The sequence below is a fragment of the Oncorhynchus mykiss genome, chromosome 11 (assembly GCF_013265735.2).
Source record: "Oncorhynchus mykiss isolate Arlee chromosome 11, USDA_OmykA_1.1, whole genome shotgun sequence".
Taxonomy (NCBI): domain Eukaryota; kingdom Metazoa; phylum Chordata; class Actinopteri; order Salmoniformes; family Salmonidae; genus Oncorhynchus; species Oncorhynchus mykiss.
This window is the reverse complement of record NC_048575.1, coordinates 14,272,483-14,296,710: the sequence shown is the minus strand read 5'-3', so window position 1 is coordinate 14,296,710 and position 24,228 is coordinate 14,272,483. Positions and strand designations below refer to the sequence as shown.

The following is a 24,228-nucleotide window of genomic DNA, read 5'->3' as shown; positions in this document are numbered from 1 at the left end:
TTATTAAATAAACCGAAGCAGTTCTTCCTACTCATCATGAAGCGTGATATCCTACTAGTCTATAGTTTTCCTCATTCATCATTACGAGAATAAACACCTCTATCAGTATTTCTCACTTTTTTTTTTTTTTTTACATTCTTTAATTATTATAATCGACTTTATGAAAATGAATTTATTTCGCATCATCTACAACGAGAATGATGCAAAATGCATGGTTGATGTGTACAGTGTTTATTTGGGATCATTCATGGATATTTTTATTTTTAGCTCTTTTAGACGCTCAAAAGTGATGAATTGATGCGTTTCACTCTTGGGGAACTGCAACGTAGCGCGACCTGGTTAGATAATGGTTGCTAGGCATTTTTTTTCCTTCTTTTTGCCTTCGTCCCTTGGTCTCGTTGACTGCTGTGCGCATAGAACAGCATTGGGTAAAAGTGTAACTTTGTGTCTACATTGTTGTTTTGTTTACACCATGTTGTCTGGCGATGGATGATCTGTTGATATTTGCACTGTCGACTTTTGTCGGTGGTTGAAAATAGAAGCAACACGGTTTTGGAGCTTGCTGGTCGATGTTCCTCTTCTCTCGAGCTCTCTGACCACTTGGAAGGAGACAGGGAGGAGAGTGCCGATCCGGATGAGCAGTTCGCATTCCATTACGAAATTCTACACTGTAGACGAGTAGGCCTACGGCGACAGTCGGATCAAACGCAGTCATTTCGCTGTAGGGAAATTCACCATCCAATTCAGTACTCTCTAACAAAGATGTTAGGTGAATTTGAGATGAAGAAATAGGCTACTGAAAGGTTAAATGTGCGGTGAAACTAACGACTCAAACCAAGGCATGACCGGAAGATGATGATGATGATGGTGTGAGGGTGGGGGTGCATGTATTGAGGGGGGCTTAATATAGGAAAGAGACATAACATTTGTTTTAAAAAAAGTAGTTTTTCTGTGGTACAGAAAGATGATGATGAGCCTGTCCTGGTTTAGGCCCTGCAGTCACAGTAAAGTGCATATGAAATAGTAGACTGGATAAGAGGAAGATGCTCTTGCACTGCCAAGAAGACAGTTGAGTTTTTTTGGAATAATAATGTAATCATCCCTCAAATGATCACGCTCTGTTTGTAGGACATTATATAAATGATGTGGTTGAATAAATAAATGATGAACCGTTTAATTTGACCAGCTATTTTCTATTGAATTCTGAGCCTAGAGATAGTTGATCAACGTGGAACCACACTTAAGTAGAAGATGTCCCCTTTGTATGTCCTCAGCTCTCCACCCTCCACAAAGTCTCCAAATTTACTGCATTATTGGTACTCATGACTCTAGTGTGTTGACAAAATAGACTCGCTATGGGTCTCCGTTTATACAAGGAAGTCACTTTGAACAGTTTTCAATTCTTGATGTGGGATGCTCTGAGTGCAAAAAATATGTTTCATTTAATATGATGTGGACCAGTTGTAGCCTAGTTATACACCTCAGAAGTCTAAATTGATATTTCTGGTTTAAGCTGTTGGTTGTACTTGGGTCTTACTCAAGTAAGATCTTACTCTCCTAGTTAGAAATGGCAATTGTTTGACTTCCTGCCATCTTGTGATGTTTCGTCTCTGCAATTCGATGTGATAGTTAAAACATATCCATGCCTATGTCTTTAATGTAATGATTTCTGTTTGTTTGTTTTGTCTTAGGCCTAAATGGTTTTAATAATAAACAAATATGCTACTCAAGGGAATGATTAAGCCTTCAACTAAACATTTGATTATGTCCAGATGTGAAATGGGGCATTCTGTAGCATCACTAAAATGATAACACAAGTTTTTAGGAGTTTGTATGAACTAAAAGGAGAATAATTTAATCTTATATGTTCTTTGACGAAAAGTCAGTTGATCAACGTTCCTCCCATTGAGGTTTGGGCCAGACGAGGATGCTGAGGGAGGTAATTAGGAGCCTTCAATCCCCCTGGGTCCCTTATGCTCTCATTAGCCTGCCATTTAGCCTAATAAGACCCCATCCATCCTCTAAAGACACCGACTTAAACACAGTGTCCCCTGATGGCAAGCCGACAGGCAAGTCCCTTCAACAATGCAGAGCATTAGTATTAGGTCTTCACTGGCTCCCCCTCGTCTTTATCGCCTCTCATTTAGCTGTTAACCGGTTGTTGTTCACTGAGGCTAAATCAATGGAATAGGAGGGGGGTGTATGGGGCGAACCACCCAGAACACGCTGAAGGTCTCGGGTCAAAATAAAAAAATGAAGACACTTCTTCTTTTTACCTCTCTTCCTGATGGAGATGGGTTGTGGTTTCCCCAAGGGTACAGATGGGCTGGCCCTTTGGCTCCCCTTTGGCCCCCAGGGCTATTTTTAACCCGCCTTTTTTAGATAAGATTAGGTTCCATCCCGCGGCCGGCAGGGCGTGGAGGGGACATAGGGACTCTACTTGTAGATGTAAGAGGAAAGAGGGAACCTGAGGAAGATGGTTTCCAAAATGGAATCCAAGCTTGGGGTTCGGCCTCGCAGTGTCACCTCACCCCTCCTCCTCCCGAATCTTCCTTGCTTAGGACTTAGAACCTCAAATGTATGTTACTGCTAAATGCTACATGGCAAATTGAAGTAATTCATAACATGTTTATTTTGTATTTTTTTTCCCTCGTTGATTATGAAGTTGTTACTAAGCATTGACTCCTAGTTTAAAAAATGAGAATGCACACATTTAATTTAGGCTACACATGCTGTATTGCATCTTGTAATATGTGCGGCATACCCAACATTATTGATGTCTTGATGGAATGAGGCTCAAGGTACGTGTGGGTGCTTTAATGAGGATGCGGTAACACAGCCAAGTGAGATGGCGGTAATTTGAGAAGTGGACGGAACAGCTAAGTAGGACAGTGTCAGTGCTGACAATGTGTGCACGTAGGCTGCTTTAAACTGAGGTTTTCATTGGGCCCGAGTAAGGGATGGAGTTCTTTTACAGGTGTGTGACTGTAAGCTGCAACTAACAAACACACACGGAGGGACCTTAACAGTAGACATTACAACATGTCCCTGGGGTGAGTCCATAGTTAGCCCCCTTTATCCTGGCTGTGGTCTAGGCCCCAGTGTAAATATAGGCCTAGTTGTGAGGCTCGGTGATATTTGTAGGCACAGTCTCACATTTGTGGTAGAAGCCCCAAATCTAGATTAATACCACTGGATTTTTATAGGCGACACTTGGCTGCACAGCTAATGTGCAAAGTAGGTCCTAATGTTTAGGGTGCCTGTCTCTCAACATACTATTGGATCACGTTGTTGGATTCGGGAAACAATTTGATTAATTGATTGCTGCCAGGACAATTCCTTCAACCAACTACGAGAAAATCCATGCCATCCGTCCTACATTGGTGAACATGATCTTGGTTGGATGATTGGATGTTTTTATTTGTTATGGGAAATGAGTGACCTATTTTACCAGCATCGCTTGCCATAACAACCAAGTAGAACCTTTATTGTCCTATAGTTCTCCTCTTTCTCCTCGGCCCACAGAAGTGTGTTGTTAATATTGGCCAAGTCATCCATCTCACAGGGTGTGTTCAGGGTCTAACTGATAAGCTGCAGGGAGAGCGGGAACGCTGCACCAGGGTGATGTCGGCCCTGTCTCAGTGCAGAGTCCTACGTGTCCTTTATCCCTCTGCACAGCTCTGAGTTGTCACTATACATGTCCCCACACACACACACACCACCAACATACACCCTTCCCAGCCACACAGGCCACCACCAGCCTCCAGCACAGGCTGCAAATAAAGCAGGTATTTACCTCGGGTTCAAAGTCTAACTTGACGGCTGTGCCACTGATGTGAAAGAATGCCACAAGGGGGAGGGGAGAGGAGAGGGAGAGAGAGGCTAGAAAATGGAGGCTGCAGCAGCACCTGGGGTGAGGAGGGGTGAAGCATGGGGGAGACAGGAAGTGAAACTGCCTCCTCTCCGAAGTGGTGGGGGAAGAGATGGAGGAAGTGGAACAACAATGGCTCCAGAGTTGTCCCCTCCTCTCCTAAGTCAGCCTGTTTCCAAGCAACTCACTCCATCGTATGAAGTTTTGTCTTGTTGTGTTTACAATACTTTATTTGAGTTATAGTGGAGGTAGGGGAATCTTTATATGGTTCCTCTGTTTACTCAGAAAATATTTATTCCATGGAGTGGATTGTCTTCCTAGCTGTGGTTTAAGTGTTACTTTTAGCCTCTAGCAGCCATCTCTAAACTGTGTTGGCTGTCTCGGAGAGGAAAGGGTTAATGAGAGAGAGAGGGAGAGGGGGATGGAGGGAGAGGGAGAGAGAGAGAGCTGAATGGAGAGTGCGCAGTAAGAATGTCTCCCGCTCTTGCTCTCCCTCACCCTTTTCTTCCTCCTTGCTCTGTCTCTACTTCCCTCTCTCCCTTTTCTGCCTCCTTGCTCTGTCTCTACATCTCTCTCTCACACTCTCTCTTTCTCTCTCGTCTAGCCCCACATCGCTCCCTCCCTCCCTGTCTTTCATGCTGACTAAACAGTTTTGTCAGCTGGCAGTTGCTCGCAGGCTGAGGATTTGAGATAGCTTCTGGAGGTTGGAGGGGGAGGGGGAGGGGGTGGTACTCACAGGCAGCACTTGTTGCTCACTGGAGCTAGACAGGGGAGGGAGGAGGGAGTGAGGAACAGAGGGAGAGGAAAAAAAGTGCATAAGGCAACAGCATGGTCCAACCAGTTTTGTGTGTGTGAGAGAGAGAGCTGGGAAGAGAAGAGAACATGAAAATATAACATACTTAGGTCATGTTGATTTTATCAACACATAGCCAGATTGAAGTTACCGCAAATAAACGTTTTTGAACTTGTGGAGGTAAATATTCAGGCAAACTGTCTTTTTTAATGCCACCTAATATTGTGTTTTCAGAATGTAAATAGGTGTGTTGAGAAAGTATTCAAATGGATGGACCTAGAATAAGTGACATCCGTTCAAGAGCCGTAAAACAACCAAACGTTGGTACTGATTGGTATGTCTGCAGGACTAGAGAGATGCCGGGACGGACACAGCCTAGTCCTACCACATAGTAGGTTGCCTCCTCCTTCGGTCCTCCTGCCCCGTTAGTCCCTACCTTGCCCCTGCCCCTGGCCCTGCCCCTGGCTAGGTACGGTGGATTTTCCACATCTGACGCTTTTGAGGGACACATTTGGAATTGTTTTTTCGAGAGAGGACTCTGTTAGATAGGTAGTCTGTCTGTCTCGGACGGTCTGTTAGCCACGCGGAGACAGTAAATATAGAAGGATGAGCTGCTCTAATGACACCCCACCTGAGTAGTGCATGCTGGGCAATGTTGCCAGTGATGTCAGAGGTGACTCTGCCAATGGGTGGCCGACATGCTAATAGCTTTCAGAGGCTTCATCCTGAATGTCGACCCGAGCCATTTCCTGCAGTTTCATATTTTTCTACCATGTGTTACTTTTAGCCAACACTTCCAAACCTCGAGCAGGCCTAAACTTTCTGTTATTCTGTATACCTTGGTTTCTGGTGTATAGGAGCTTTTTAGAATAGAATTGCATGACAATAATCACATTTCCTTTGCATTTGAATTGTTAAACCCAACTCTACCGTGGTAATCCCTACTAATCCGGCTAGGTTGGCCCCACGTAATGCCTCTTCAAAAGGGCATCCTTGGAAGAAACACTGAGCCACCACTTCCTTTTCCCATTCCCACAGTGTATATGATGTGGTCACCACCTTACACACACACACTCCAGCCGTCCTCCCCCTCATCAGGTACCATTGTTTGTTCTACAAACACACCGGACACACCTCATCTCCATAGAGACCAGTGCACAGGCCCCCAGACCTGTTGTTTCTCACTCCTCCTTGGCCACGAAAATACACGCACACACACACACACACACACACACACACACACACACACACACACACACACACACACACACACACACACACACACCTTAGAAAGCATCCCTTAGCAAAGCTGCGTGAGAGGTGGGGGAGGGGGGTGGGAGAGGTCCTAGTGTAGGAGGAGACAGGAGTGGGAGGGGGCTAGGGATTGGGGGCTCCACTCTACTGATAAGGTTCAATTAAGTCTCCCCCTCTCTCTTTCTCTCTCTGTCTGCATGACAACATAGGATAAAATCCTTGGTCTTCCTGTTTGAAATGATTCAGCACTTTTAAGTAGTTTTCAACTAGGCCTACATCAAACAACACATTATTTGTCTAAATGCCTACTCATTCTTTATGTGAATAGTGGCCTATTTTTTTTGTTTTGTTTGGAAGATGCCCAGAAGTTAAGTTGACTGTTTACTTTTTCCTTTAAAAAAACACTTTCTTGTTTTCAAGAGAGAAAAAAGTGTAACTTTCATTCTCACTGACTGGATGGACTCCTGTTTTGAGTTTCCATTTTTCTTTTGAAGTAACCTCCTGTTTCTAGACATGCTAATACCATCAGCTGTGAGACGCAGACAAACCACTGATTTTACAAGATGGGGGTAATCTCTGTGACGGTGGTTACACACGTAACACTGTGTCATGCAGTTCCACACTGGACCACACCGGTTCTGTCTCAAACCCTCTCTGCCTGCTTGTCTCTCACATCAGGTTATAGGACAGGGATTGGATCATCAACTAGATTGGCCAATTTCTTTTCCCTTCTTCGGTGGATGTTTGGGGGGCCGGAACATATACTGAACAAAAATATAAACGAAACATGCAACAATGTCAAAGATTTTACTCGGTTACAGTTCATATAAGGAAATCAGTCCATTGAAATAAATTCATTAGGCCCAAATCTATGGATTTCACATGACAGGGCAGGCCTTGGGTGGGTCTTGGAGGTCATAGGCCCACCCATTTGGGAGACTGGCCCACCCACTGGAGAGCAAGGCCCAGTCAATCAGAATTAGTTTAAAAAAAAAATACAGACAGAAACACTCGTCAGTTTCATCAGCTGTCCGGGTGGCTGGTCTCAGATGACCCCGCAGGTGAAGAAGCCGGATGTGGAGGTGCTAGGCTACCGTGGTACACTAGGTCTGTGGTTTTGAGGCCAGTTGGACGTACTGCCAAATTCTCTAAAACGACTTTGGATGCGGCTTATGAAATGAACATTAAATTCTCTGGTAACAGCTCTGGCAGTCACTTGCACGCTCCAAAACTTGAGACATCTGTGGCTTTTTATTGTCCGCAGCACAAGGTGCACCTGTGTAATGATCATGCTGTTTAATCTGCTTCTTGATATTCCACACCTGTCAAGTGGATGGATTATATTGATAAAGGAAAAATGCTCACTAACATGGATATAAAGACATTTGTGCACAAAATTAGCTAGAAATAAGCATTTTGTGTGAATGTAAAATTGTGGGAATCTTTTATTTCAGCTCATGATCCACGGGACCAACACTTTACCTCTTGCGTTTTTGTTCAGTATAATTGCAAATAATTTGTAGACTGCAAATTGACCGCAAGAAGCCCAAACAGATAAAATATTTCACTAAAATAAAATCTTTCAAACCTTGCTTACATTTGTATACGATCACGTGTTTCTCTATTATTCGTGGGAATGCTTAGGAACAGATGTCCAAAATTGAAATTACTTGGAGCTGTTTTCATGGTCTTTTAATTATTTTATGTCCAACAATGAAAATTAAAAAGCATATTCTGTATATATTTTCTGCTATGAAAACTTGGCGTCCAGTTGGGAACCCTGTTATAGCTCAACCCCTCCCTACCTGCTTCTCTCTTACGTTACAGAGGAAAACACTGTCATGAAAAAAAAATTCACTGATCAGATTAAATGCTTTGTTTAGAGCCAACTTTAAGATTGGACAATGGATAAAGATTCCCACTGTTTCCAAAATACCTCCTATGTCCTGAGCAGAGATGGAGAGGAGGAGTGCAACGAGGGGGAGGGGGGCTGCTTAGTTGGGGGATGCAGAAGAGAGGGAGAGGGTGGGTGCTTAGTTGGGGGAGGGAGAAGAGAGGGAGAGGGTGGGTGCTTAGTTGGGGGATGCAGAAGAGAGGGTGGGTGCTTAGTTGGGGGATGGAGAAGAGAGGGAGAGGGTGGGTGCTTAGTTGGGGGATGGAGAAGAGAGGGAGAGGGTGGGTGCTTAGTTGGGGGATGGAGAAGAGAGGGAGAGGGTGGGTGCTTAGTTGGGGGATGGAGAAGAGAGGGAGAGGGTGGGTGCTTAGTTGGGGGATGGAGAAGAGAGGGAGAGGGTGGGTGCTTAGTTGGGGGATGGGGAGGTGTGTCCTCCCAGTTGAGCTGAAGTTAACACTACACTGTCATCCTTCCCCCACCACCCATCTCCCATCTCCAACACCCTTAGCAATCCTCCTCTCCAGCTCCCCCTTGGGAGTCTAGTTGATGGGATAGACCAGGCTCTCTCTTGACAAGCCCCGGAGGCAGGGCACACAAAGACAGAAACACAGCCCTTTCTCTGGGTTGAAACCTGGCCTTTTCTCCCCCTACCCCCCACAACAGGAGCAGCTCCCAAACAATGGAGGGACCTACCTTAAACCCTGCCCAAACAACACTGGTGATGCATACAGGCTGCACAGCCACCACCCATCTCACAGCAGGCATACACACTCACGCAACAACACAGGACCACCTCTGCCCCACAGTTAACCCTTTCAACCACCCAGGGGAATGTTTTCTCTCTCCCAAAAAGAACACGTCAATGATAAACTTTTTAGGTCCCCCCTTTGAGCAAAAGTTAGTTTTAACTTCGGTGAAAATATTCTGTTGGTCGAAGTTTTACCAGCAAAGTTATTTGTCACACCCTTTATCATCCTCCCCCTTCCCCCCACCACTCTCCTGAGCTGTGCTCTTCCCAGCATCCTCGCTGTGGCGCAAGTTCGTGGCGCCTCCTTCAAAGGGGCATTATCATCATTATCATTAACCAGACAGTCAGTCTGGTTAAAGGTCACACCCCCCACCCCCCCAGGTACACCTTCTAAACCCCATCCAAGGAGAACAGTAAACATCTTTCCCAGCTCTAGCAGGCATTGGTAAGCAGGTGAAAACCAGGTTACGGGTCCCAGCAGCATCGGAACAAAAGAGAAGACTCTGACCCCTTTATGTAACGCCTTACAACTGAGCAGAGTGCACTCCCTCCTCTACTAGGTATTGAACAGGCTTTGAGATGCATGAGGAGAATGGCATCTTTTACAGTGGTCAGGTTAATCTTTCTCCATCATTCATTCTTCCAAACTATGTCTACCTACAAACACTTTGCCTGTTTGTCACCAAATACTGAAGAAAGGTGAACTGCGAAACCACGAAACATCCCAACTTTAAACTCAGCCCTCAAGACCGTGCCTGGAAGATGATGCTGTTCCAGGTCTGTTCTGTCTAGATCTGTCTCCACTTCGACAGTGTTCTTATCTGTTCCCGAGCAAGGTCGCCAAGTTTGTAATGCAATGAGTCCGTCAGCCCCCCAGTGTTGAAGACTGTAACAGTGCAGCAAGGCCCCAGAGACAAGTGTTATGCTTATTGAGCTCTCTAATGACACTACTGGAGACTCAGAGTGAAGATAGACTCCAATGATGACAATTAAAGGCCCCTAAGGAATCAGATTAGCATATGTCTGCACTGCCATTTGGTTGGTTTTGTCATAGATTTTCTGAGGGGACTTACTGAGTTAGCATTAGTTGATTTAAACATTTTTCAAGAATAAGACCTTAATACTTACCTCTTGTAAGATGACAAAGTTGGTTTGCTTCTCACAGCTGTACTTTCAGTGCGATGTTTTAGTTTTTATGAATCCCGACTCTATCATATTCTAAAAGTATATGCTGGTTGAGATGCCTTTAGTGAGGCCTGACTAAGTAGAATAGCATGCCACCAGAGGATGGAGGGACGGTGTCAGGGATAAATAGAACTCAGAGGGGGGAAATAATCCCCGTCCCTTCTCATTTCATCCTTTGCTGAGGAAATGGGCCATCCCACAAGACTGCAAAGTCTTTTGGACTTCCCCCGAACAGGAAATGGTGGATACTGGATGTTGTTTCAGGTTTTCATAATTATGATAAGCGCTGTGTGCAGCATTAGGGGAATTGTTGTCAGAAGACGAGGGAAATAAACTGGTGACAGTCAGAAGCCCAAGATTTGCTTCAGAGAGAAGTAGGCCTAGTTCACAAAGAGAATCATCTAAATTTAGTCAAAGTTTATCCTTCTGGCACTCCCTAAGCCAGCACTTCTATCCCAGTAAACATTAACTTTTTTATCAGGCCGTGTTCGACGAGGAGGCACTTTGCTCAGAGCCTTGAGAGGCAGGCTTCAAAGGAGGAGTCTCCTAGATGCTAGCAGGCGATGCTAGCCGTCCAGTATCACTATTAAACATATGGGAGGCAGAGCTTGCTGTCTTTGTAACTAGCCATTACTGCCCATTCTCCACCTCCCATTTTTTTTGTGGGGGGGGTTGACTTTTAACACTTTCAGCCCCAGAGAGTATTTTCAAACTCCCAGATCTTGCTCTGCTCATTCACCCATCTTGCTCTACCGCTCTCAGTAATGTCTGACATGCAACAGCCCCCCATCACTGCCTACTTTGAGGTAACAGATAGACAATGTGGGGGGGGGGGGGGAGAGAGAGAGAGAGGAAATTGTTCTGTGGGACCCCCAAAAATCTCTGCTCTATGTGAAGTTACAGCATCTCCACCCTCATCACATCCCACCCTCCAGATGAATCACTCCCTTGTAGGAGCCCATGTCCTCAGGCTGTAAGGCAGGCAGAGAACCCATGAAGAGAGCCCAGCGCAGCTGGAAGAGAAAAAAAAAGAAAAAACACAATGTGACTCTTATTTCAGAGGAGAGTAGTAGAGGAGAGGGGTGGAGGAGAGTAGTAGAGGAGAGGGGTGGAGGAGAGTAGTAGAGGAGAGGGGTGGAGGAGAGGGGTGGAGGAGAGTAGTAGAGGAGAGGGGTGGAGGAGAGTAGTAGAGGAGAGGGGTGGAGGAGAGTAGTAGAGGAGAGGGGTGGAGGAGAGTAGTAGAGGAGAGGGGTGGAGGAGAGTAGTAGAGGAGAGGGGTGGAGGAGAGGGGTGGAGGAGAGTAGTAGAGGAGAGGGGTGGAGGAGAGGGGTGGAGGAGAGTAGTAGAGGAGAGGGGTGGAGGAGAGTAGTAGAGGAGAGGGGTGGAGGAGAGGGGTGGAGGAGAGGGGTGGAGGAGAGTAGTAGAGGAGAGGGGTGGAGGAGAGTAGTAGAGGAGAGGGGTGGAGGAGAGTAGTAGAGGAGAGGGGTGGAGGAGAGTAGTAGAGGAGAGGGGTGGAGGAGAGTAGTAGAGGAGAGGGGTGGAGGAGAGTAGTAGAGGAGAGGGGTGGAGGAGAGGGGTGGAGGAGAGTAGTAGAGGAGAGGGGTGGAGGAGAGTAGTAGAGGAGAGGGGTGGAGGAGAGTAGTAGAGGAGAGGGGTGGAGGAGAGTAGTAGAGGAGACTAGTAGAGGAGAGTAGTAGAGGAGACTAGTAGAGGAGAGGGGTGGAGGAGAGTAGTAGAGGAGAGGGGTGGAGGAGAGTAGTAGAGGAGAGGGGTGGAGGAGAGTAGTAGAGGAGAGGGGTGGAGGAGAGTAGTAGAGGAGAGTAGTAGAGGAGACTAGTAGAGGAGAGGGGTGGAGGAGACTAGTAGAGGAGAGGGGTGGAGGAGAGTAGTAGAGGAGAGGGGTGGAGGAGAGTAGTAGAGGAGAGGGGTGGAGGAGAGTAGTAGAGGAGACTAGTAGATGAGAGTAGTAGAGGAGAGGGGTGGAGGAGAGTAGTAGAGGAGAGGGGTGGAGGAGAGTAGTAGAGGAGAGGGGTGGAGGAGAGTAGTAGAGGAGAGGGGTGGAGGAGAGGGGTGGAGGAGAGTAGTAGAGGAGAGGGGTGGAGGAGAGGGGTGGAGGAGAGTAGTAGAGGAGACTAGTAGAGGAGAGTAGTAGAGGAGACTAGTAGAGGAGAGGGGTGGAGGAGACTAGTAGAGGAGAGGGGTGGAGGAGACTAGTGGAGGAGAGTAGTAGAGGAGAGTAGTAGAGGAGAGGGGTGGAGGAGACTACTAGAGGAGAGGGGTGGAGGAGACTAGTAGAGGAGAGTAGTAGAGGAGAGGGGTGGAGGAGAGTAGTAGAGGAGAGGGGTGGAGGAGACTAGTAGAGGAGAGGGGTGGAGGAGACTAGTAGAGGAGAGTAGTAGAGGAGAGGGGTGGAGGAGACTAGTAGAGGAGAGGGGTGGAGGAGACTAGTGGAGGAGACTAGTAGAGGAGAGGGGTAGAGGAGAGTAGTAGAGGAGAGGGGTGGAGGAGACTAGTAGAGGAGAGGGGTGGAGGAGACTAGTGGAGGAGACTAGTAGAGGAGAGTAGTAGAGGAGAGGGGTGGAGGAGACTAGTAGAGGAGAGTAGTAGAGGAGAGGGGTGGAGGAGAGGGGTGGAGGAGAGTAGTAGAGGAGAGGGGTGGAGGAGAGGGGTGGAGGAGAGTAGTAGAGGAGAGTAGTAGAGGAGAGGGGTGGAGGAGACTAGTAGAGGAGAGGGGTGGAGGAGACTAGTAGAGGAGAGGGGTGGAGGAGACTAGTAGAGGAGAGTAGTAGAGGAGAGGGGTGGAGGAGACTAGTAGAGGAGAGGGGTGGAGGAGACTAGTAGAGGAGAGTGGTAGAGGAGAAGGGGGAGAGAGGCAGGCAGGACATGGTGTGATGGTGCTGCTGGTGGAGTTGTTTCAGTGTAGCTGAGAGGAACGGTGCTGTGCTGCACGGCCGGCCTCATACCCCCGGAGGCTCCATGGATAACCCCCCCGCTGCTCGGAGTTTTGAAAGTTGCGAGAGCACCCCCCACCTGCCCGATGTCATTCACGTGTGCGGCCTGGGCAAACAGCTGGCTGCGGAGTCCCTGATTGGCCTGAGGCAGAAAGCAAGGTGGGCGGTGCCCATGTGGATGGGAGGGGCGTAGATACTGGGCTGCTCAGGGGGCGGTTGCGAGCCGGTGCCGGCAAACAGTTGGCTGATGTTGTGTGGCCTTGTACTTTGGCCTGAATCCTCACTGTGGAGTGTTATGTCATGCAACATCAAGAGGAGTGACGCCGAAGAAAGGGGAGGATGGGGGTTATGGGTTGGAGGGAGGGGGTTAGAGGTTAGAGGGAGGGGGTTAGGGGTTGGTGGATGGGGGTTAGGGTTATGGGTTGGGAGTTAGGGGTTGGAGGGAGGGGGTTAGAGGTTAGAGGGAGGGGGTTAGGGGTTGGTGGATGGGGGTTAGGGTTATGGGTTGGGGGTTAGGGGTTGGAGGGAGGGGGTTAGGGGTTAGAGGGAGAGGGTTAGGTGTTGGTGGATGGGGGTTAGGGTTATGGGTTGGGGGTTAGGGGTTGGAGGGAGGGGGTTAGGGGTTAGAGGGAGGGGGTTAGGGGTTGGAGGGAGGGAGGGGGTTAGGGGTTGGTGGATGGGGGTTAGGGGTTGGCGGGAGGGGGTCAGAGGTTGGAGAATTTGGGGTTGGTGGATGGGGGTTAGGGTTAGGGGTTGGAGGATGGGGGTTAGGGGTTGGAGGGAGGGAGGGGGTTAGGGGTTGGTGGATGGGGGTTAGGGTTAGGGGTTGGTGGGAGGGGGTCAGGGGTTGGAGGATTTGGGGTTGGGGGTTAGGGTTAGGGGTTGGAGGTTAGAGGTTAGAGGTTGGAGGGAGGGAGGGGACACGCTGCATGGTGATCCATGTAGAAGGACAGATAGATACAGTAGCTGGTAGTACCACTGCTGAGCTGATCCATCTAGTGTCACACACACACACACACACACACACACACACACACACACACACACACACACACACACACACACACACACACACACACACACACACACACAGAGGTAGTCTTCTACGAGGGGGAGGGAAGAAAAGGTCTTGACAGCCACAAATCATGTGTGGTCGGTAGATGTCTCTGTGTGTGAGTGGGAAGAGACAGAGGAGAGATAGAGGGAGAGGGAGAGAGAGAGAGAGAGGGATAGCCTCAGTCCCCAGTCCAGATGAAGGGTGTATTCTTCTTGGCTGTACAAAGAGCCCCATTATGGTGAGAGCTGTGAAGAGGCGTATCCTCCCGCCTGGGCCTGAGTCTGGGCCCTCTGCTAGGTGAACCCCCCCTCCAGTGGTTTCTCCTGTTCTGTCTCCTCCTCAGACGTGGTGGAACCCAGACAGATACTCTATGCTACAGTTCTTATGGTCAGGGCAACACTTACTCATAGGGATACACAATTTCATACGCTAGGAAAATAATAGGCCTGCAAGCCTTGTTTAACTCGATAGACCACGTAGCATCAAAACTTTTGTTGAGATGCTTGACGCATTTCAAGCAGCTTTTTTCTGAAAAGACTGACTGCAAATATCTGAAGTAGCACATTTTCCCCAGATGTGTACATCCACTGTGTACACAATACAAGCAGCTCACCCAGATGACTGTAGGGTTAGGAGATGACTGTAGGCTCACCCAGATGACTGTAGGGTTGGGAGATGACTGTAGGCTCACCCAGATAACTGTAGGGTTAGGAGATGACTGTAGGCTCACCCAGATGACTGTAGGGTTGGAAGATGACTGTAGACTCACCCAGATGACTGTAGGGTTGGGAGATGACTAGGCTCACCCAGATGACTGTAGGGTTGGGAGATGACTGTAGGCTCACCCAGATAACTGTAGGGTTAGGAGATGACTGTAGACTCACCCAGATGACTCTAGGTTTAGGAGATGACGGTAGACTCACCCAGATGACTGTAGGGTTGGGAGATGACTGTAGACTCACTCAGATGACTGTAGGGTTGGGAGATGACTGTAGACTCACTCAGATGACTGTAGGGTTGGGAGATGACTGTAGGCTCACCCAGATGACTGTAGGGTTGGGAGATGACTGTAGACTCACCCAGATGACTAGGGTTGGGAGATGACTGTAGGCTCACCCAGATGACTAGGGTTGGGAGATGACTGTAGGCTCACCCAGATGACTGTAGGCTCACCCAGATGACTGTAGGGTTGGGAGATGACTGTAGACTCACCCAGATGACTGTAGGGTTGGGAGATGACTGTAGGCTCACCCAGATGACTGTAGGGTTGGGAGATGACTGTAGACTCACCCAGATGACTGTAGGGTTGGGAGATGACTGTAGGCTCACCCAGATGACTGTAGGGTTGGGAGATGACTGTAGACTCACCCAGATGACTAGGGTTGGGAGATGACTGTAGGCTCACCCAGATGACTGTAGGGCTGGGAGATGCTTTGGGTGTTATTGTTTATGTTCTCTGTGCTGTGCGTATGTACACATTTTCAGGTGGGTTGGGCTACTCGTTGTGACGAGGGCGTGAGTCTTGTCTCTGGGACTTGCGGTATGTTTGTGTGTTTGAGTATGTGTGTGTACTGTATTTGAGTGTGTGTGTTAAGTCCAGGCTTAGCCAGGTATGGCATGTATGAACTTGCAGGCCTGAAGGCAGCCCCCCACACACACACAAACACACACACACACACTCCTCCCTCCTGCATTTCAAGTGCTGAAAGACTGTGAAGGTGTGGTTTTGCGAAAGAGAGAGCAACACACCCAAGTGTATTGTTGTAACACCGGGGACGTTTTTGAACTGAGCCATCTCTTTTCACTTCATTCTCCCTCAAGATGTTATGTGCCTCAACTGGTGGCGTGCCACCATTTTATAAATCCTATTTCTAGTAGGCTATTAGTTATCAGTCCGTGGCTTGATATTGACACAAAGTGTCGTGGACTGTATGTGTGAAAACCTCAACAAGAAATGTTGGCATCTATTTAGGCATCATGGCCCAATTCAAACTCTAGTGAATTCTACGATTCAAACTCCGGTGAATCAAAATGCCGTCCTGAATTTCACCTATTGATGTGTTGTCTGTCTGGAGGATGCCCCTTATACAAATAAGAGCATATTTGAAAACAGCCTTTATAAAACAAACTGCTTTTACAGGCTGTTCTGCCATTCATCGGCGTACTGATATGGGCAGTCAATGTCCGTTGGTGAACTACTAGACTATTAACTCACTTGAACTTAACAGACCTTTAAAAAGAGCTGCACATAAATTTTGAGTGGCGCAAGGCAGCATTATAACTGCAGGCTCTGTTTTAGGTGCTGCTAGCTGGTGTGTGTGGGTGTGGGTGTGTGTGTGTGTGCGTGTGTGTGTGTGCGCACCCCAGAATTTATGGAGTGGGGCTGTCACTGCTGCCCCCTGATTGAATGTGCCATTTGTTGCACAGATAGACAACTGTCAGTGGAGAGCAGTCCAGGCCCACGGTGTCCTCTCAGTGTCATAAAACCTGCTACCGTGTACTGTAGGACTGCTGCTGAGGGAGGAGAGGGAGGGAGGTGGAGAGAGGGAGAGAGTACTTTAACTATTTGCACATCATTACAACACTATGACATTTGAAATGTCTTTATATTTTGGAACTGTTGTGAGTAATGTTTACTGTTCATTTTGTGTTGTTTTTTATTTTTCTTTATTATCTATTTAACTTGCTTTGGCAATGTAAACATATGTTTCCCATGCCAATAAAGCCCTAAAATTGAAATTAAATTGAGAGAGAGGGAGGCAGAGAGAGCAGTAGTAGGAGACAGGGAGGGAGGCAGAGAGAGCGGTAGTAGGAGACAGGGAGGGAGGGAGGCAGAGAGAGCAGTAGTAGGAGACAGGGAGGGAGGCAGAGAGAGAGAGGTAGTAGGAGACAGGGAGGGAGGCAGAGAGAGCGGTAGTAGGAGGCAGAGAGAGCGGTAGTAGGAGACATGGAGAGAGGGAGGCAGAGAGAGCGGTAGTAGGAGACAGGGAGGGAGGCAGAGAGAGTGGTAGTAGGAGACAGGGAGGGAGGCAGAGAGAGCGGTAGTAGGAGACAGGGAGGGAGGGAGGCAGAGAGAGTGGTAGTAGGAGACAGGGAGGGAGGCAGAGAGAGCGGTAGTAGGAGACAGGGAGGGAGGGAGAGAGAGCGGTAGTAGGAGACAGGGAGGGAGGCAGAGAGAGCGGTAGTAGGATACAGGGAGGGAGGCAGAGAGAGTGGTAGTAGGAGACAGGGAGGGAGGGAGGCAGAGAGAGTGGTAGTAGGAGACAGGGAGGGAGGCAGAGAGAGCGGTAGTAGGAGACAGGGAGGGAGGGAGAGAGAGCGGTAGTAGGAGACAGGGAGGGAGGCAGAGAGAGTGGTAGTAGGAGACAGGGAGGGAGGGAGGCAGAGAGAGTGGTAGTAGGAGACAGGGAGGGAGGCAGAGAGAGCGGTAGTAGGAGACAGGGAGGGAGGGAGAGAGAGCGGTAGTAGGAGACAGGGAGGGAGGCAGAGAGAGCAGTAGTAGGAGACAGGGAGGGAGGCAGAGAGAGTGGTAGTAGGAGACAGGGAGGGAGGGAGGCAGAGAGAGTGGTAGTAGGAGACAGGGAGGGAGGCAGAGAGAGCGGTAGTAGGAGACAGGGAGGGAGGGAGAGAGAGCGGTAGTAGGAGACAGGGAGGGAGGCAGAGAGAGCGGTAGTAGGAGACAGGGAGGGAGGCAGAGAGAGTGGTAGTAGGAGACAGGGAGGGAGGGAGGCAGAGAGAGTGGTAGTAGGAGACAGGGAGGGAGGCAGAGAGCGGTAGTAGGAGACAGGGAGGGAGGGAGGCAGAGAGAGTGGTAGTAGGAGACAGGGAGGGAGGCAGAGAGAGTGGTAGTAGGAGACAGGGAGGGAGGGAGGGAGAGAGAGGTAGTAGGAGACAGGGAGGGAGGCAGAGAGAGTGGTAGTAGGAGACAGGGAGGGAGGGAGGGAGGCAGAGAGAGCGGTAGTAGGAGACAGGGAGGGAGGCAGAGAGAGAGGTAGTAGGAGACAGGGAGGGAGGCAGAGAGAGCGGTAGTAGGAGACAGGGAGGGAGGCAGAGAGAGCGGTAGTAGGAGACAGGGAGGGAGGCAGAGAGAGTGGTAGTAGGAGACAGGGAGGGAGGCAGAGAGAGAGAGGTAGTAGGAGACGGGTAGGGAGGGAGGCAGAGAGAGCGGTAGTAGGAGACGGGGAGGGAGGGAGGCAGAGAGAGCGGTAGTAGGAGACAGGGAGGGAGGGAGGCAGAGAGAGCTGTAGTAGGAGACAGGGAGGGAGGCAGAGAGAGTGGTAGTAGGAGACAGGGAGGGAGGCAGAGAGAGCGGTAGTAGGAGACAGGGAGGGAGGGAGGCAGAGAGAACAGTAGTAGGAGACAGGGAGGGAGGGAGGCAGAGAGAGCGGTAGTAGGAGACAGGAAGGGAGGGAGGCAGAGAGAGCGGTAGTAGGATACAGGGAGGGAGGCAGAGAGAGCGGTAGTAGGATACAGGGAGGGAGGCAGAGAGAGCGGTAGTAGGAGACAGGGAGGGAGGCAGAGAGAGCGGTAGTAGGAGACAGGGAGGGAGGGAGGCAGAGAGAGCGTTAGTAGGAGACAGGGAGGGAGGGAGGCAGAGAGAGCGGTAGTAGGAGACGGGTAGGGAGGGAGGCAGAGAGAGCGGTAGTAGGAGACGGGGAGGGAGGGAGGCAGAGAGAGCGGTAGTAGGAGATAGGGAGGGAGGCAGAGAGAGAGAGGTAGTAGGAGACAGGGAGGGAGGCAGAGAGAGCGGTAGTAGGAGGCAGAGAGAGCAGTAGTAGGAGACAGGAAGGGAGGGAGGCAGAGAGAGCGGTAGTAGGATACAGGGAGGGAGGCAGAGAGAGCGGTAGTAGGAGACAGGGAGGGAGGGAGGCAGAGAGAGCGGTAGTAGGAGACAGGGAGGGAGGCAGAGAGAGCGGTAGTAGGAGACAGGGAGGGAGGAAGTGATGAAACAAACAAAAAAGTTGTGTAACGTATCTTTACTCCAGACCTACAGCTAGGGTCAATGTTCCTCACCAACCCAAACCTACAGCTAGGCTCAATGTTCTTCACCAGCCCAAACCTACAGCTAGGCTCAATGTTCCTCACCTGTCCCAGACCTACAGCTAGGGTCAATGTTCCTCACCAGCCCAAACCTACAGCTAGGCTCAATGTTCCTCATCAGCCTCAGACCTACAGCTAGGCTCAATGTTCCTCACCAGCCCAAACCTACAGCTAGGCTCAATGTTCCTCACCTGTCCCAGACCTACAGCTAGGGTCAATGTTCCTCACCAGCCCAAACCTACAGCTAGGCTCAATGTTCCTCACCAGCCCAAACCTACAGCTAGGCTCAATGTTCCTCACCTGCCCCAGACCTACAGCTAGGCTCAATGTTCCTCACCAGCCCAAACCTACAGCTAGGTTCAATGTTCCTCACCAGCCCAAACCTACAGCTAGGCTCAATGTTCCTCACCAGCCTCAGACCTACAGCTAGGCTCAATGTTCCTCACCAGCCCAAACCTACAGCTAGGGTCAATGTTCCTCACCTGTCCCAGACCTACAGCTAGGCTCAATGTTCCTCACCAGCCCAAACCTACAGCTAGGTTCAATGTTCCTCACCTGTCCCAGACCTACAGCTAGGCTCAATGTTCCTCACCAGCCCAAACCTACAGCTAGGGTCAATGTTCCTCACCAGCCCAAACCTACAGCTAGGTTCAATGTTCCTCACCTGTCCCAGACCTACAGCTAGGCTCAATGTTCCTCACCAGCCCAAACCTACAGCTAGGTTCAATGTTCCTCACCTGCCTCAGACCTACAGCTAGGCTCAATGTTCCTCACCAGCCCAAACCTACAGCTAGGCTCAATGTTCCTCACCTGTCCCAGACCTACAGCTAGGGTCAATGTTCCTCACCAGCCCAAACCTACAGCTAGGCTCAATGTTCCTCACCTGCCTCAGACCTACAGCTAGGCTCAATGTTCCTCACCAGCCTCAGACCTACAGCTAGGCTCAATGTCCCCCACCTGTCCCAGACCTACAGCTAGGCTCAATGTTCCTCACCTGCCTCAGACCTACAGCTAGGCTCAATGTTCCTCACCAACCCAAAGGGTGCTGTACAAACACACAGAACATAGAACACATGTAGGGTTGCAAAATTCCTGGAACGTTCATCACACTTCCAGGTTGTCCAGAAATAGTGATTCTGTGTTTCCTGCTTATTCCCTCCTGGTCTCGGGAATCCTTCAAACCGGGATTTTGGGAAAACCAGGGAATTTATTGAATGTTCCAGGAATTTTGCAACCCTACGTGTGCGTTTGTTTGGAGGAAGGTGAATGGTTGCCAGAGAGGGAAAATGAGCTGAACAGGATGGGAAGCAGACAGACGGATACGAGGAGAGAGAGAGAGAGATGGATGGTTCTCCGTCTCCCTACATTATAGTGTCTGCTAAATAAAGGAGTAGGGGCTGATCATAACAACAAAATAATAGGGGGGGTTGTTTAAAAGTGTACCCTTTCTGCTTACCGGCGTGATTTACTTGTGGCGAAGAGCCGTGCCAAATAAGTAGCTAGCTAGCAGGGGATATTTATTGTCAGCCTGATGGGGATGTCAAGCCAACTCTCCCCAACATCTCCCCAGCTTTCAGAGAAGACCTTGCTTCAGGCAACACTACAGTACACACGTACACCCACACACCCAGCTAAAGGAACTCAAAAGTTATCTTTGGAAATGAATCACTCCCTTTTATCGTCACGTTAATTTGTAGGAAGGTTGAAATGAGCATTAGCTTTCATTGCCTTCAGAAAGTGTTCACAGCCATGGACTTTTTCCACATTTTGTTGTGTTACAAGGTGGGATTTAATTGTCGTTTTTTTGTCAACGACCTACACAAAATAATCCAATGTCAAAGTGAAATAAAAAGTCTAACATTTGTAAAACTTTTATGAAAAACAAAACGCTAATATATCATGATTACATAAGTATTCAATCCCCCGAGTCAATACATGTTAGAATCACTTTTGGCAGCGATTTACATCTGTGAGTCTTACTGGGTAACATTAGCTTGTAGTGTAGCTGTTGTGTTTGTGGCACCAAGGGCACACAGTACAGTACAGACAGCTAGCTATCTGGTGGGTGCTGTTGGTTGGTGGACTGCGTGTGCCTTTTCTCCACACAGCTGTCAGTGGGGCTGCATGGGATCTGTCAGCACACAATCTGCATCTGCACTCTCACTCTGTAACACACACCCAACACAACATCACTGTGTGTGTCAGTGTGTGCGGGGGGAGGGGGGGGGGGGGGGTCTTTGTGTGTGTGTGTGACTGTGTGTGTGTGTGTGACTGTGTGAATATGTTGGTTAACATTTCCACCTGCGAATAGCCCTAGATGTCAATATACGTTGACTTATATGATATAGGCCTTAAAGTCTTTGTGTGTACTACTGTGTTAAAGCAGATGTGTTAGCATGTTGCTTTGTCAATAGAGTAGCAGTATATTGTAGGATCATCTCTACATATCATCCACTACTGGAGATGTGGAGGAATTTGAGCATGCCCCCCCCACCCCACCCCTCTAACCAGGCTCATGTGAGTCTGTCAAACTAGTCCCCACTCTGGGGAGTCAGGCCAACAGTAGCCCCAGCAGCTCCAGTAGCCCCAGCAGTCCCAGTAGCCCCAGCCAAGGTAGCATATGTCCCATTTAGGGCTTGAATAAAGCCTGGGTTTTCTCCTGGAGGAGAGAAAGGCCCCTAAAAGTCTCTGGTTGTCGAAGGCACCTGTGGCTGTCTGACAGCTGAGCCCTCGCGTTGCCAAGGACTCTTGTTCCCAAACCCTATTATGCCACGCTCAATCTGTGACGTGTGTGTGTGTGTGTGTGTGTGTGTGTGTGTGTGTGTGTGTGTGTGTGTGTGTGTGTGTCTGTGCCGTTGGGCAGCTTGACAGTTTTTTCAAATCCAAATAAAATGTTATTTGTCACATGCTTCGTAGAGAACAGGTGTAGACTAACAGTGCTTACTTACGGGTCCTTTTCCAACAATGTCAAATTAAAGATAATACAAAATATATACACTGAGTATACCAAACATTAGGAACATATTCTTAATATTGAGTTGCACCTCCCCTGTGTTTGTGAGGCCAGTTGGACATACTGCCTAATTCTATGAAACTATGTTGGAGGAGGCTTATGGTAGAGAAATTAACATTAAATTATCTGGCAACAGCTCTGGTGGACATTCCTGCAGTCAGCATGCCAATTGCACACTCCCTTCAAAACTTAAGACATCTGTGGTTGTGTGACAAAACTGCACATTTTAGTGGCCTTTTATTGTCCCCAGCACAAAGTCCACCTGTGTAACGATCATGCTGTTTAATCAGATTCTTTATATGCCACACCTGTCAGGTGGATGGATTATCTTGGCAAAGCATAAATGCTCACTAACACGGACATAAAACAAATTTGTGCACAACATTTTACAGAAATAAGCTTTTTATGCCTATGGAAAGTTTCAGGGATCTTTTATTTCAGCTCATGAAACGTGAGAAACACCACGTGTTGGGTTTATATTCATGTTCAATGTATATAGAAATAGCGACATGAGGTATAAATACACAGTGAATAAAGGAAACAAATGATGAATAGAAATAACATGGCTATTTATAGGGAGTAGAAAATAGCATGGCTATATACAGGGAGTACCAGTACAGAGTCTATGTGCAGGGGTACGAGGTAATTGAGGTAGCTATGTACTGTACATATAGGTAGGGATAAAGTGACTAGGCAACAGGATATATACTAGACAGTAGCAGCAGCGTGTGGGGAGTGTGAAAGTGTATGTTTGGGCGTGTGTAGTGTGTGTGGAAGAGTCAGTGTAAGTATGTGTGTGTGTGGTTAGAGTTCAGTGTGTCAGTATAAGAGAGACTCTCTTATACTAGTGTAAAAAAAGTGTCAATCCAGGTAGTATGGGTGGCCATCTGATTAACTATTTAGCAGTTTTGTTTAGAAGTTGTATAGTTTGGGGGTAGAAGCTGTTCAGGGTCCTGTTGGTTCTAGACTTGGTACCGCTTGCCGTGAGGTAGCAGAGAGAACAGTCTATGGCTTGGGGGTAGAAGCTGTTCAGGGTCCTGTTGGCTCCAGACTTTGTACTGCTTGCCGTGAGGTAGCAGAGAGAACAGTCTATGGCTTGGGGGTAGAAGCTGTTCAGGTTCCTGTTGGCTCCAGACTTGGTGCATCGCTTGCCGTGTGGTAGCAGAGAGAACAGTCTGTGGCTTGGGTGACTGGAGTCTTTGACAATTTTTTGGGCCTTCCTTTGACACCGCCTGGTATAGAGGTCCTGGATGGTAGGTAGCTCGGCCCCAGTGATGTACGGTGCCGTTTGCACTACCCTCTATGGCACATGTTGTCGGATGCCAAGCAGTTGCCATACACAAGCGGTGATGCAGCCTGTCAAGTTACTCTTGATGGTGCAGCTGTAGAACTTTTTGAGGATCTGAAGGCCCATCCCAAATCTTTTCAGCCTACTGAGGGTGAAGAGGTGTTGTCGTGCCCTCTTCACGACAGTGTTGGTGTGTTTGGACCATGATAGATCCTTAGGGATGTGGACACCGAGGAACTTGAAGCTCTCGATACACTCCACTACAGCCCTGTCGATGTGAATAGGGGCGGGCTCTGCTCTCCCGTTTCCTGTAGTCCACGATCAGCTCCGTTGTCTTACAGCTCCGTTGAGGGAGAGGTTGTTGTCTTGGCACCACACTGCCAAGTCTCTAACCTCCTCCCTATAGGCTGTCTCATTGTCGTCTGTGATCAGGCCTATCACAGCCATGTTGTCAGTAAACTTAATGATGGTGTAGAAGTCATGCACGACCATACTGTTGTGGGTGAACAGAGAGTACAGGAGGGGACTAAGCACACACCCCTGAGGGTCCCTGTGTTTAAGATCAGCATGGAGGATGTGTTGATGCCCTCAGGATTCAGTTTCAGAAGGGAGTTGTTCAGTCCGAGGGACTTTAGCTTAGGGAGGAGCTTTGAGGGCACTATGGGGCTGAACGCAGAGCTGTCGTCAATGAACAGCATTCTCACGTAGTTGTTCCTTTTGTTCAAGTGGGAAAGGGCAGTGTGGAGTGCAGTAGAGATTGCATCATTTGTGGATCTGTTGGTGCGGTATGTGAATTGGAGTGGGTTCAGGGTGTCTGGGATGATGGTGTTGATGTGAGCCACGACCAGTATTTCATGGCTACAGACGTGAGTGCCCAGGGGGTGATAGTCATTTAGACAAGTTACTTTGGCGTTCTTGGGCACAGAGTAGGTGTTACAGACTGGGTCAGGGAGAGGTTGAAAATATCAGTGAAGAAACTTGGAGGCTGGACAGCACATACTCTGAGGACGTGTCCTGGTAATTCATCTGGTCCTGAGACCTTGTGAATGTTAACTTGTTTAAAGGTCTTACATCGGCTATGGAGAGCATGATCACACAGTCATCCAGAACAGTTGGTGCTCTCATGCATGATTC

The 24,228-nt window shown here is 48.7% G+C and overlaps 1 protein-coding gene across 3 annotated transcripts in view; it reads left to right on the top strand.

Moving 5' to 3' along the window:
• The window catches only part of LOC110535307 (ras-responsive element-binding protein 1), a 70,953-nt gene that overhangs the window by 1,236 nt on the left and 45,489 nt on the right, over positions 1–24,228 (top strand). The window lies entirely within an intron of this gene.